Raw genomic sequence first — 12,812 nt, 5'->3', positions numbered from 1 at the left:
CAACTATTGCGCTATCCATAGCCATGCCACAGTTGTGGCCGCTATACGCTGCCATCGGTATCCACTGTCCCTGCATCAGCTGGCTCAGCTGCTATCGTTGCTGGAATCCGCTGCAACTAGTGCGCTATCCATTGCTACGCCACAGCTGTGGCCGCTTTCCGCTATCGCTGGTATCCACTACACTGCTGGTGCTGCTGCTAAGGGAGGACGACTGCTGTTGTCGCTGTCTAGAACTATTATGAGCGGCTTCGGCTGAAACAGGCCAAATAGCATGTTTTAAATTGCAAGGTATATGATTCTGTCGACCGTGCTTGGGAAGCAATTATATAACGACTAAACAGAGGTCGAAATTACGTTTTGACAAGGCTTGACTATTTTCAATAGTTCAATAGTGTGAATAACAAAATTACAATTATCTTCTTTTGGGAAGAATCTTAGAAGATTTTCCAATCTATTGCCGAAAGAACGAAGGAAATCCATCGAATACTAACCGATTTATTAACATTTGAAATTGGACATATTTTTCACTTTTTTCGGTTTTAGATTTCCATTTCACATCCCTATGTAGCCGAACTTCCTGAAAGAAGTATTCTACTTCAAAAGAAAAAATAGAAACGATTGATGGAAACTGTCCGAGTTCATCAATAACGTGCTCTATTCAAGTCCAAGTTCATTTCGCCGGACTCTGTGGTTACTGATGATGGCAGGATGCATTGCATTCAGTGCAGTGGGATCTTGTTTTTACGCCCGGCTACGTTAGCATAATAATCGAAAACTGACTACGAAGTGAAAAGCTAGATTGCTTGTATTGCTTGCCCGATGAACACTGCAAGTGAAAGGGACATTCAAACTGAGTGGAGATATTTATATGGAACATTAACATGTATGCCTTTGATAGAACGCGTCGAGCTTTTGACGTCAGTTTTTAGCTTAAACCGCGTTAACCTCAATCAACAACAAATAACTATTACCAACTGAATACATTTATAGATGAAGGAAAAAAAATAACTGAATACATTTCTACTAGGGTAACGGGGGTATTTTGGCCAGCTTTGGGAAGTGTTCTCACAGTTCATTAAAAACAAACACAACTTTACAACATAAATACCTACTCTATTATACCATTGTTAAAAGCAAAGTGTCTATTTTAATATACACCGTTTAACAATGCAATATATTGAAAAATATCCTAGAAATATCAAAATTTCTACGAAGTACTAAAAACATATTTTGGTCCACCAAATTTTTAATTTGGCCCACCTTTATATCTACAGACACGTATGGAAATAGTTCGGACTAATTATATTTAAGATCATCATCGGTATTTTTAGAGCAAAAATAGTGGGTTTGAGCAGAAAATCCTTCTGCTGTGAATTTTTGTAAACTTTAGGCATCTAAAAATGAAATGATTTGGCTTATAGCGGTTTAACAGGCATTCTCATCCAATTTCATATCGTTAAATGTGATAAATTGCGTAGTAATTATCTGTAAATTGTCACAAGCTGCTTATTTGTTCACGTGCAACGGTCGAACGGTAATCGAAGAGATGGTAAAACTTGGCATGGCCAAAATATGTTGGCTTCAGAAAGAGGCAAACATATTTCGGCCATGCATTCAACCACTTTTTCAACTTTTTCCAAAATGTTAGAGTATACAAACTGTTTCTTTGATATTTTATTGATGCTACTACAACAACGAAATGTTTTAAAAGCATACATATTTGTTACAATAGCTTCCGGACGTTGACTTATATATTACCACTTCCTCTTGACTTTGGGTTGACTCAGCCATGACTTTGAATATGTATGAACTAATTCCAAAAAAACACTACCAGAGCCAGTTTTTTGCCGAAAATAATAGTGTAGTGTGATTCTTAGATGTGTTATTCAATGTTGCATGCATAGGTTTCTAATATTCATTGAATTTATCAGAAAAAATGCGTAAAATGTTACCGGGTGGGCCAAAATATGCATGTTGGCCAAAATACCCCCGTTACCCTATATTGTTAATTAAATTCTCCTATATTCAATTATTGTCTTGTATAGACGATTTAATGAATTCCCACAATTGAGCTTTCCGAAAATTTATTATGAACCTGGATGAAACCGATTCTAACACATTAAAGCACATAATTAAAACCTCACTAATGCAGGTATTAATCTGAACACACACTAAATTATACCGCCGCCCCGTGCCGAAATTAGCTTATAAATCAATCGAATAAATACCGCCCCGTGCAGTGAAATGGGTAGAAAAGTTGACCACGAGTATCGCTGATTTATAGGTACACCAAACAAATGTCCCGCCGTGGCCGGATCGAGCTGAATGCGGAAAGCTGCACGGAAAGTGCCTCATAAATTGTTCCGATTTTTGCACGTGCCAAAGTCCACGGTGCCACCTTCGAATTATATAGCCCTTCTGCTTGTTCGTTTCGCGCAACCGAAGACCGGTAAAGGGAGCCCCGCGACCGCGCTTAATCCGGTCCAATCAGTGCTCGGCTGAGGTTGGTAAGCTAAGTGCTAATAAATTTTCATTTTTTTGCCTTTTCTGCGGAACGGGGCGGTTCATCTTTCGAACTGATTCGAATGCCCCGATGTTTGCTGGCGCATGTTCTTTATTTTCGCGTACGACTAAGCACAAGATAGCAGGACATGGGCCAAGCCGCCGTGCAGGCAACTTTGTAGCTACATTGTATCTGCGGTTCGTGAGCACGCTACGACAGTCCAAAGAACACGCGCTAATCAGAGTATCAAAGGTTTTTTATGGCTGCGAATGGCCGCTAGGATGATGTCCGAAACGGGACGAAACTTCAATCTTCATTTTTCAAGATAAATTGATGTTAACGCTTTCAATGTGGTTTAAATGTCTCAAGAAGAATTAATTTAAAAAACCCGGAAAAGCTCGAATCGCCACAAAACAGAGATTTGTCACATCCTAGTGGTAAATCAGTAAGATCTGAAGTAAAACTTTTATACAAGATTGGGCTTAAGACACTTCCTTGAGGTATACCAGCTCTATCTACCAGCCAATTTACTATTTAAATAATTGACCTGAAGAGTGTGGTCAGTCAAGCTTTTTATCTACTCTAAGTAACTGATAAGTAGTCGAAAGCCATTGGCGAAAACTCAACTTCTTATTTGCAAAAGCAACAGTATTTTTAACTTTATAATTATAAGTCTGCTTTCATTAACTTGTCGATTCGTCTGTGTAGAAAAATATTAACGCAAAAGGTTACCGTCTTCCAATAATTACGTTACGCTTTTACGTTGAGAGTAATTGATGTTTTTTCGAATGGCAATAATTTCAAACAGGTTGGAGAAAATCAAAGATTTGTCAAAAAGATTTAATGATGCTATTTTTCTAGTAAACTTCACTACAATTTTTAATATTCCAGAAATGCACGCATCCTATATCTTCAATATATATGGACTGTGTAGTACCTGGGAATTACGTTGAACTTACGTCATTGTGAGTAGAAATGGTGGTTATGCCATCTTGTTTTCGTAATTTATTAGTACCTACTATTATTTACACTCATGGTCGAATTTCGGTTGTTACAGGTCAAATTTGTTTTATTGTTTAATTGCGATAAACGCAAATCGACAGCTTTGGTCAGCTCACGTCAGACTGCGAGATTAAGGATGCTAAAACCAAATATACCAAAACACCAAATAATTTCCCATATATTTCCGTGAAGACAGACAGGGAGCACCCCCTCTTGTGGTGGAAAAGGTAACTAAACTCATTGCACAGTTGTACAGTAAGGCATTTCAGGCGGACATGAACTTTTCGTTGCGATTTTGGTTTGCGGTTTAAAGCCATAGTTTTTGTAAAAAGTTGTTTCTTCTACATAGTCCTCTATTTATGTGCAAATGAAAATTAGGGTGATCCTAAAATCAACAAAATAAAAACAAACTAACTTGTTTTTATTTGCATAAATAATTGTAAACATTCTTTGGCAAACTTGTAGATCAACTAATTCTAAGTAACTTTGTATAAACACTTTTTTGTAGACATTAAATTTGGTTTCCAAAAACAGTCTTTTCACTCTATTTTTTCAATTCAAATTTAAAAACAAAATTTTCTTCGATAACTTTAATCAAAAATACGCCAATTTTGACGAAAAAACATTGTCGATATATTGTACATATGAAGAGTTTTCACTATTTCTATTTTAAAAATAGGCCCTTTTAAAATATTGATGTCTCCGTTAAGGGAAAACATAAATAATGTTTTTTGGTATCATTCGAAAGAACAAATATTGTATAAATATTGTGAAGAAATACCGAAAGTTGCTTAAAATTAGTTGATCTACAACTGTGCCGATGAATGTATACATTTATTTCTGCAAATAGAAAAGTTATTTTTTTTATTTAGTCGATTTCAGGACCACCCTAATTTTCATTTGCACATAAAAAATAGACTAAATATAAGAAACAAGTTTTTAGAAAAAAATTTTACTCTAAAACCACAAAATCGCATCGAAAAACTCATGTCCGCCTACACTGCCTTACTGTACCACTGTGCATTGTTGTTGAATTTCTGTGACCGACATTCTCACACACGAAACTGAAATTACTCAGTTTTAGATTTAGTTGACTCAATTTCATACTTTCACAGAAAAAACCTTAAATCATGTGAAAAAAATTACTTGCTGCAGATTTCGTGCGTATATTGTTTGTATGTAAAACTGACGCCATTCCGGGAGTTGAATATTGATAATATAATAAATGTAGCTTATCGAGGCACGAAGAAGAAATATTTTCAAATAATCAGGCCACGACGTGTAAATGGTAAACTAATCCCAAGTTGCTATATAGGCAGTTCCCTGTGTAACTTCACTAGCTCAGATCCATCACGGGAAGCAATTATGAAATGTGCGGCCGTCAAGCTCAAGCTCAATAATCAGGCCACGAAGTGTACAATTAAATTAATGTTTCAATTACCTCGTGGAAAAGATAGGAGAAACCGCACAATGGTTGTCAATAGTATGGTTGTTGTGCAACTTTTAGCTTAGGTAACACTTGAATGTTCTATCACTTTAAGAATCATTCTGATTAAAGAAACACCTATATTTGGTTGTTTTTGGATCATTTTCGGCAATTTTTCAGTCACCAAAAGTCGCCATTTTACAACTCAAAATGTTGTCTGAGGTCGATTTGTGGTTTCAGTGCATCATCACGGTTTCGGAAATACCATATTGGGTGGTATTTGGTCATATCTCGCTGTTTTTCAGAAACCGGAAGTCGCCATCTTGGATTTCAAAATGGTATTCAGAGACGATTTCTGGCCTCTGAGCGTCATTCTGGTTAAAGAAACATCCATATTAGGTGGTATTTGATCATTTTCGTCTCTTTTCCAGTCACTGGAAGTCGCCATCTTACAATTCAAAATGTTGTCTGAGGTCGATTTGTGGCTTCAGTGCATCCAAACAATCTCGGAAATACCCATAGTTGGTCATTTGCCGCTGTTTTTCAGGAACCGGAAGTCGCCATCTTGGAATTAAAATAGGCATTTGGGGAGAATTTCTGGCCTCTTAGCGTCATTCTGGTTAAAAAACACCCATATTATGTGGTATTTGGTCATTTTCGGCAGTTTTCCAGTCACCGGAAGTCGCCATTTGACAACTCAAAATGTTGTCGAAGGTCGACAAACGTACAAACCGTGGAACACCATCCATGGATTGCCTCATACATAGGCGAACTTTATTATTATAAAATATTCGGCCTAGTTTACTTCACAATAATATGTGTATTTTTTTCAGTGTACCCATTAGGGTAATATTATTGTCAAAAGTTACTCTTTTTCGCATGTCGTGTAGAACAAAATCAGAAGTGGCGCACCTAGCGGTCGAAAAGGTGACTAACGCTTCTGTCATTTTCAATTTGTCTTCATAATTTCACGTAAGTGAACTATATTGGTATTTAGGATATTTGCTAAAACCCAACCAAATCTGTAAAACATTTAGCGTTAGTATCTATCGAACACAGACATCACGAACATGTGTAGGGGAACTAAGGGCAATATGCCCACGTTTAGAATAATTCAAAAAAATGTTTCCGCGTAGATTCGACGTAAACTGGACAAAAAATTCAATAAAACTAGAAAACGTTGTAAGGTGTACGATAACAAAAATTGGGATGATATTAGTAGCACTGCAAGCGTTTTGACCAGCCTCGAATATTTTTTTCAAAATCGTTCAAACAATTTAAATAATAATTTTATCAAGTAATTATACGTTGGCTGCTGACTACCTTTGTCCATACAAAATAACTTTACAGGTACGTAGTATTGTCATAAGGCGTAATGTCTCACGAAACGAGTTGAATAAAATGCAAGAAATAGGCCTCAAATATATTTCCAAATGTATTTTTCAATTTCCGCAGGATTCATGCAATATAGGAAGATAATATGATCCACACGTGTTGATAAGTTTAATAGAAGTAATTGGCTTATAAATTGCTTTAAAAAGTATTCGTGTACCTACTATCGAAGTGGTACGTTTTGCCTCGGCTGGGTATTTTGTACACAGTTCCCCTACACCAAATGTCTACTGCGATATCCTTAGAACACTTTTGCTGGAAAAAGTTTGCTTTCTCGTTCTCAGAATTGACTACCTACAAGTTATAAAAAGTTACAAATGAAAATGCGCAATTTTGTGTTTTAACATTCTGGGTATCTGTTCTATTATCGTCAGGCTTGTGTGTTGTTGACACTGTGTAAGCTGCACTCAGCTGCTAGTGCAATTGTTGCGAAGATGGAGTCGGAAGAACAGAAGAGGCGTAAAGAAATTTTGCGCACATACCTAGAAAATCCGAATCTTTCTCATCGTGCAATTAGCAGGAAACTGGTAGAGCTTCAATCTACGGTAATTCGAGTTTCAAATCGGTACAAGCGTTTGACCATCGATCGGAAAGAAAAAATGGCCAAAATGGATCTCCATATAGTGTAAAGGATCACAAGCGGGTGGTTCAAGCATTTTAGAGGAATTCGAACAGTCCAGTTAGAGATGTGGCTAAAAACTTTATTTGAGTAGAACCGTCGTTCAAAATGCGAAAAAACGTGAAGGATTCATACAATCAAAGCTCTGGGGACGCCGAATCGCAATGAACGGCAGAGTACGGTGCATACTGTTTCCCAAGCTGCAAAAACTTGATCATTATTATTTTGACTCAAAAACATTGCTTTCAGAGCCGTAACGTCTTGAGCAAAGTTGTTCCATGATAATTCTCCATGTTAAAGAAGATGCAATTCCACAATTAATCCGCTCAACAGTGAGAAACAAATTTTACTTTTCTCATGTTGTAATATAAAAATTCACTTACTTCACATACTTCTATCTATCTATGTAAATGGACTTTTGTGGAGTTTTTTATTGATGACTACCAGGGATGGTATTCTACTCGATTTTTCGGGACTCGAAAGTAATCTACGTAGAAAACTGTATTCTACGTTTTTTACGGTAGAAAACCTCTTGCAAGTAGAAAACTCTCAAACACTCGAAAATTTACAGTAGGAGTCATAAAATGCCATTCGCTGCGCTGATTAGGTGTATTTAAGTAACGGGAGCATTAATATAATAAAAAAAAGAAATACGAAGAAACAAGAAAGTGTTTTTCCGGACTACTTTGTGATTATGGCGAAACAAGCAATGATAAAGAAACTCAAAAAAGTAAACAAAGTTTTTACTCAATAATTTAAATCGTAGTTCACGGTTCAACAACATATTTGTTGTCATCCAAAAATACTAATGAAAGCAAAATCGCATGATATACGTCACATACAAAATAAGTGTAACAGCAAAGGCGCATCTAAAGCCTGATTTCTACAGAACTATGCTATCGCTGTCAAATCTCATATACTGTGGCGCCAGCACTAAATTGGAGTTGGAAGACTTCCGACTTCCGAACTTATTTTTGATTTTACAAACACATCGAACAACTGCGTGTTCAAACAACATGGACTGCGGGAATGATTTCAATGTATTTGTTTTTGTAAACTGGACTGACAGCGCAGTGGCGGCTGAGATGGTTGCAGTATTGGGAGAACACCAAAAATAAACGTCGGAAGTGAGCCTGACAGGCAGTTTATCAGCGACGTTTTGATAATTTTTGGTTAAATGCACAATATTTAGAGCGAACCCAACATCTCAACGGTGCATGGTTTTCCTGGCATATATGAAAAAAGCCCACCAAAAATTCCATGCAACTTTAAGCGGTTGCAGGAACAATTCTTTACACGCTCGGGAAAAATAACTGTAAAATGAGTAAGGTTTGACGCATTTTCGTAAAAAGTGGAACAACTCATAAACTGAGTAACTCCGTAAATTCACATAATTGAGAAACAAGGCGTTTTAAAAACTGAGTCATTGTTACTTACTTTTTGGGTACAGTATTACTCAGTTTTGCGTTAAGTAATTACTCAATTTTTGGGTTCCGAATTGCTTCTCAATTTAATTTACAAAATTATATAAAGTTTCGAAGTTAAAATTAAACATACCTGGGTTTGTTGTTTGTAATGGCTAGAAAGCCCTCGAATATTTCGCAAACGGGAGGTATTTCTAATCCGAAAACTTATGAAACACATCAAAAACAATGTCAATCGATGGAGATTAAAAGCAAGGATTTCTGCATGTAATTCACCACAAAAATCTCTTTGCAGGTTTTCGTAGAATACTCGTAGAATACTCGTTTTTGGTTAGGTATTATACGTAGAAAACTCGTCAAAAACTACATGAGGTTTTCTACATGACATCCCTGATTACTACTAGAAATCTTTTTTTTGATATTTAACTTTTAATAGTGATTTTCTACAGTTTTTGAATGTTCTACAAAATTGTTTGCTACAACAAAACAAACAATATCTCTGAAGAAAGTTTATTTTTATCTCACATATATTTTTGGTTGTTGACGATTTTACCTAGAATAATGAAATTACTCTTAACTCAAAAGATAATGATTTTGGAGTCGTAGTGTCTTCAGTAAAGTTGTTCACTTAATTATTCTCCATTTTGTAGAAGTTAGGATTTTGTGATTATTCTACCTAAAAATGAGAAATGAGTTTTATTTTTCTCATTTTTGCATATAAAAAATTTGCTGAGTAAAGTTTCAGCCCATTTTGTAAGAGTAAAGTTTGGCAATTTGGTCGTGTGGAAAGCGGAGCACCCCATTCGTGACCACCGGGACGGTCAATGAGCAGGTATACTTGAAGGAATGCCTCCAAAAGCGATTACTTCAACTTTTGAGGTCACACACTGGTCCAACAACTTTCTGGCCGGATTTAGCCTCGTATCATCACTCGAAAGATGTTCTGAAGTGGTACGAGTCTAAGAAAGTCAGTTTCGTACCGAAGCATTTCAATTTCCCGAACGTACCTGAACTGCGGCGAATTGAGAAATCCGTCCACAGATACTATTATGAATTAGCTGATGGCTACTTCTGGATACTGGAAAACAGTCAAAAATGGTCAATTACCAGGAGAAGCTCCAGGTTATCCGCTTTGACAAGCCAATGGCCATGAGTTCAAATTAATAGCATCAGACCATTCGGTGTCGGAGCGACTTTAACGGATGGGTTTGTTCTCAGGCTTTCTCGCATCCCCCACTTGACCATTCCCTCACACTAAAAAAAGTCAAACCCGACACACAGTGGAATGAATACATGGTGAAGAAGAGCACTAGAGTTAAGCTTAGAAGGAATGGCAAAATATAAAAATCCGTCACTTATAACGGTGACAAATATACACCGTCCTTTCCGTAACAGTTGCCAGAGATGCAGAGGAGAACTCGGTTTCTGGCAACAACGATTGAAACACATTCTATCTTTCAGCCTCAGCCGACCGTGAGAACGTAGCCAGCGACCATTGGGGATGGTAAATTGATCCTAAATTACGGTGGTTCTTTATGCAACTTCACTAGGTCAGATCTATATATTAAAGATTCATTTTCTGACCACAAATCTGGCCTAGGTCACCGGATACAGGAAATATTCCTGAGTTCCGGTAGGCATGTCAAACCTGCTAATTTTTGGACAGATTTGGTAACGGGTTAACTGATAAAAATGCTTATTTGCATCATTGGCATCGATGACAAAATCATTTTTAAAGCGAATGGTTCATCAAAATTCGGAATCGGCCAAGAACTTATCGAGAAATGGCTATTTTTCATCTGGAAGTTCTTAGGGGAACCTGTAGTAGGAGACATTCCCATTTTTGCATCAAATATAGCGTGTGACTCCTCTATCTTCTGGATTTTTCATCAGGAATCTTTCAAAAGACACATTTTTGAATATAGGCTTCATTGGCCACTTCCGGAACAATCTAAATGCCCCGAAGGGACCCGGAAGGGGGACATTTACATTTTTGCATCAAATATTTCATTTTTTTTCCCGAATCTTTCAAAAGACATATTTTTGAACATAGCCTGTATTGGCCACACCCGGAATCACCTGGATGCCCCGAAGGGACCCGTAGTGGGAGAATTTACATTTCTGCATCAAAATATAGCGTGCGACGCCTCTATCTTCAGGATTTCTCATCAGGAATCATCCAAAAGACATATTTTTGAGTACAGACTGCGTTGGCCACAACCGGAATGATCCGGATGACCAGTAGGGACCCGTAGTGGAGACATTTACATGTCTGCATCAAATATAGCATCTATCTTCATGATTTTTTATCGGGCATCTTCAAAAAAATTACTGAATACAGGCTGCATTGGTCACTGCCGGAGCGATCCGGATGCCTTGTAGGAACTGGGAGTGCGGGCATTTGCATTTTTGAATAAAATGAATTTGATGCAGAAATGTAAATTCTCCCACTACGAGTTCATCTAGGTTGTTCCGAAAGTGGCCAATGCAGCCTATATTCAGTAATATTTTTTTTGAAAATGCCCGATAACAAATCATGAAGATAGATGCTATATTTGATGCAGAAATGTAAATGTCCCCACTCCGGGTTCCTACTGGTCATTCGGATCGTTCCGGTTGTGGCCCACGCAGTCTATACTCAAAAATATGTCTTTTGGAAGATTCCCGATAAAAAATCTTGAAGATGTTACACGATATATTTGATGTAGAAATGTAAAACTCCCCTTTCCGGGTCCCTCCGGGGCATTTAGACTGTTCCGGTAGTGGCCAACGCAGTCTGTATGCCGAAATATGTCTTTTGAATGATTCCTGATGAGAAATTCTGAAGATAGAGGCGTCGCATACTATATTTTGATGCATAAATGTAAATTCTCCCACTACAAGTTCCTTCGAGGCATCCAGGTAATTCCGGAAGTGGCCAATTAAGCCCATATTCAAAAATATGTCTTTTGAATGATTCCTGATGAAAAAATCCTGAAGATTGAGGTGTCACACGCTATATTTGATGCAAAAATGTAAATGTCCCCTACTACAGGTTCTTCTGAGGACTTCCGGATGAACAATAGCCTTTTTTCGATGAGTTCTTGGCCGATTCCGAATTTTGATGAACCATTCGCTTCAGAAATGATTTTGTCATCTACGCCAATGATGCCAAGAAGATATTTTATCAGGTAACCCATTACCAAATCCATCAAAAATTAGCAGGTTTAAATGCCTACCGGAACTCAGGAATATTTCCTACATCGGGTGACCTAGGCCAGATCTGAGGTCAGAAAATAAAACTTTAAAAATTTCTCAGTTCAATGGTGTTCGAATTTTTAAAATCGAATAACATTTGGCAATGCTACAGTATTTCAAATTACATCAAAATTTTGCCTATCCTACTTATTTTGACTATCCCCTGAATCTTCAAAATATATGGTGATAGCGAATTCGTTTCTTCGAGAGAGATATTTATATCATAAATTGACATAAAGTTGTCGAAAACATTTAAATTGTAGAATTGACCGTTAACGAGATATACCTTTCATCCAGATACAAACTGTTTGCTAGTACTGAAGTTATTTCCGTGGGGTCTTCATACTACTGGACGTAAGGTCTGAAAGACCCACGAACACAATTATGATCGTGTTGCTTACACCGGCATTTATCAAAGCTTATTGTAGTAAAAACACTGCCGGTTATCGATTTTCAACATGAATTGACATAAAAACAATCGCTGCTAGAACTCGAATAACTCGGTAAGCCGCAACTAGTAGCAGCTGATTTTTGGTTTAGTACTAGTCAATACTTTACATCTCAGAACTTTTCGTTTTGAATATTGCTGAAAATGAGAAAAATTCAGAAAAACTTGCTTTACATAGGTACTATAGTTACTATAACCCTATTTTCAACAAATATGTTCTAATACATGACCTCTTATTTGATACTCCTTTTCATGGGGATCATATAAGTAATAGAGTTAGGCATCGTTATATGGGAAAAATGAAACTTGATAGCACAAAACCCGAATCAAGTTTTTTTTGCTCTATTTAGTTTTGTATCCGCTGCACACTGTTTTCAAAGCTGCAAAAACGTGATCGAAATTATTTTGACCCAAAAAACTATAATTTAGAGCCATAGTGCCTCCAGGAAAGTTGATCCATTAATTATTCTCCATTTTATAGAAGTTGCAATTTTGTGATTTTTCCACTTAACAGTGAGAAGCGAATTTTATTTTTTTCAATTTTGCATACAAAAATTCACTTTGCTCGGTTGTTGCACATTTTATAAGAAACAATTTTCTCAAAGGTACCATACTTCTATCTGACTTTTTTAAATGGACTTTTGTGTTTAATACAACTTTTAGTGGTGATTTTCTACAATTTTGTTGTTTACTATCACAAAACACACAATTTCACATGAGAAAGTTTATTTTTATCTCTCATATTTCATCGGATATTGACG

At 36.9% G+C, this 12,812-nt stretch overlaps 2 protein-coding genes across 4 annotated transcripts in view; one reads left to right on the top strand and one right to left on the bottom strand.

The window, feature by feature from the left end:
* The window catches only part of LOC129721556 (arylalkylamine N-acetyltransferase 1-like), a 164,237-nt gene that overhangs the window by 32,750 nt on the left and 118,675 nt on the right, over positions 1–12,812 (top strand). The window lies entirely within an intron of this gene.
* The window catches only part of LOC129721553 (uncharacterized), a 196,948-nt gene that overhangs the window by 100,556 nt on the left and 83,580 nt on the right, over positions 1–12,812 (bottom strand). The gene's annotated exons all lie outside the window — the stretch shown is intronic.

Source organism: Wyeomyia smithii, chromosome 2 (genome assembly GCF_029784165.1).
Source record: "Wyeomyia smithii strain HCP4-BCI-WySm-NY-G18 chromosome 2, ASM2978416v1, whole genome shotgun sequence".
Classification (NCBI taxonomy): domain Eukaryota; kingdom Metazoa; phylum Arthropoda; class Insecta; order Diptera; family Culicidae; genus Wyeomyia; species Wyeomyia smithii.
Note: the sequence above shows the minus strand (reverse complement) of the source record. Positions and strands in the feature narration are given on the sequence as shown.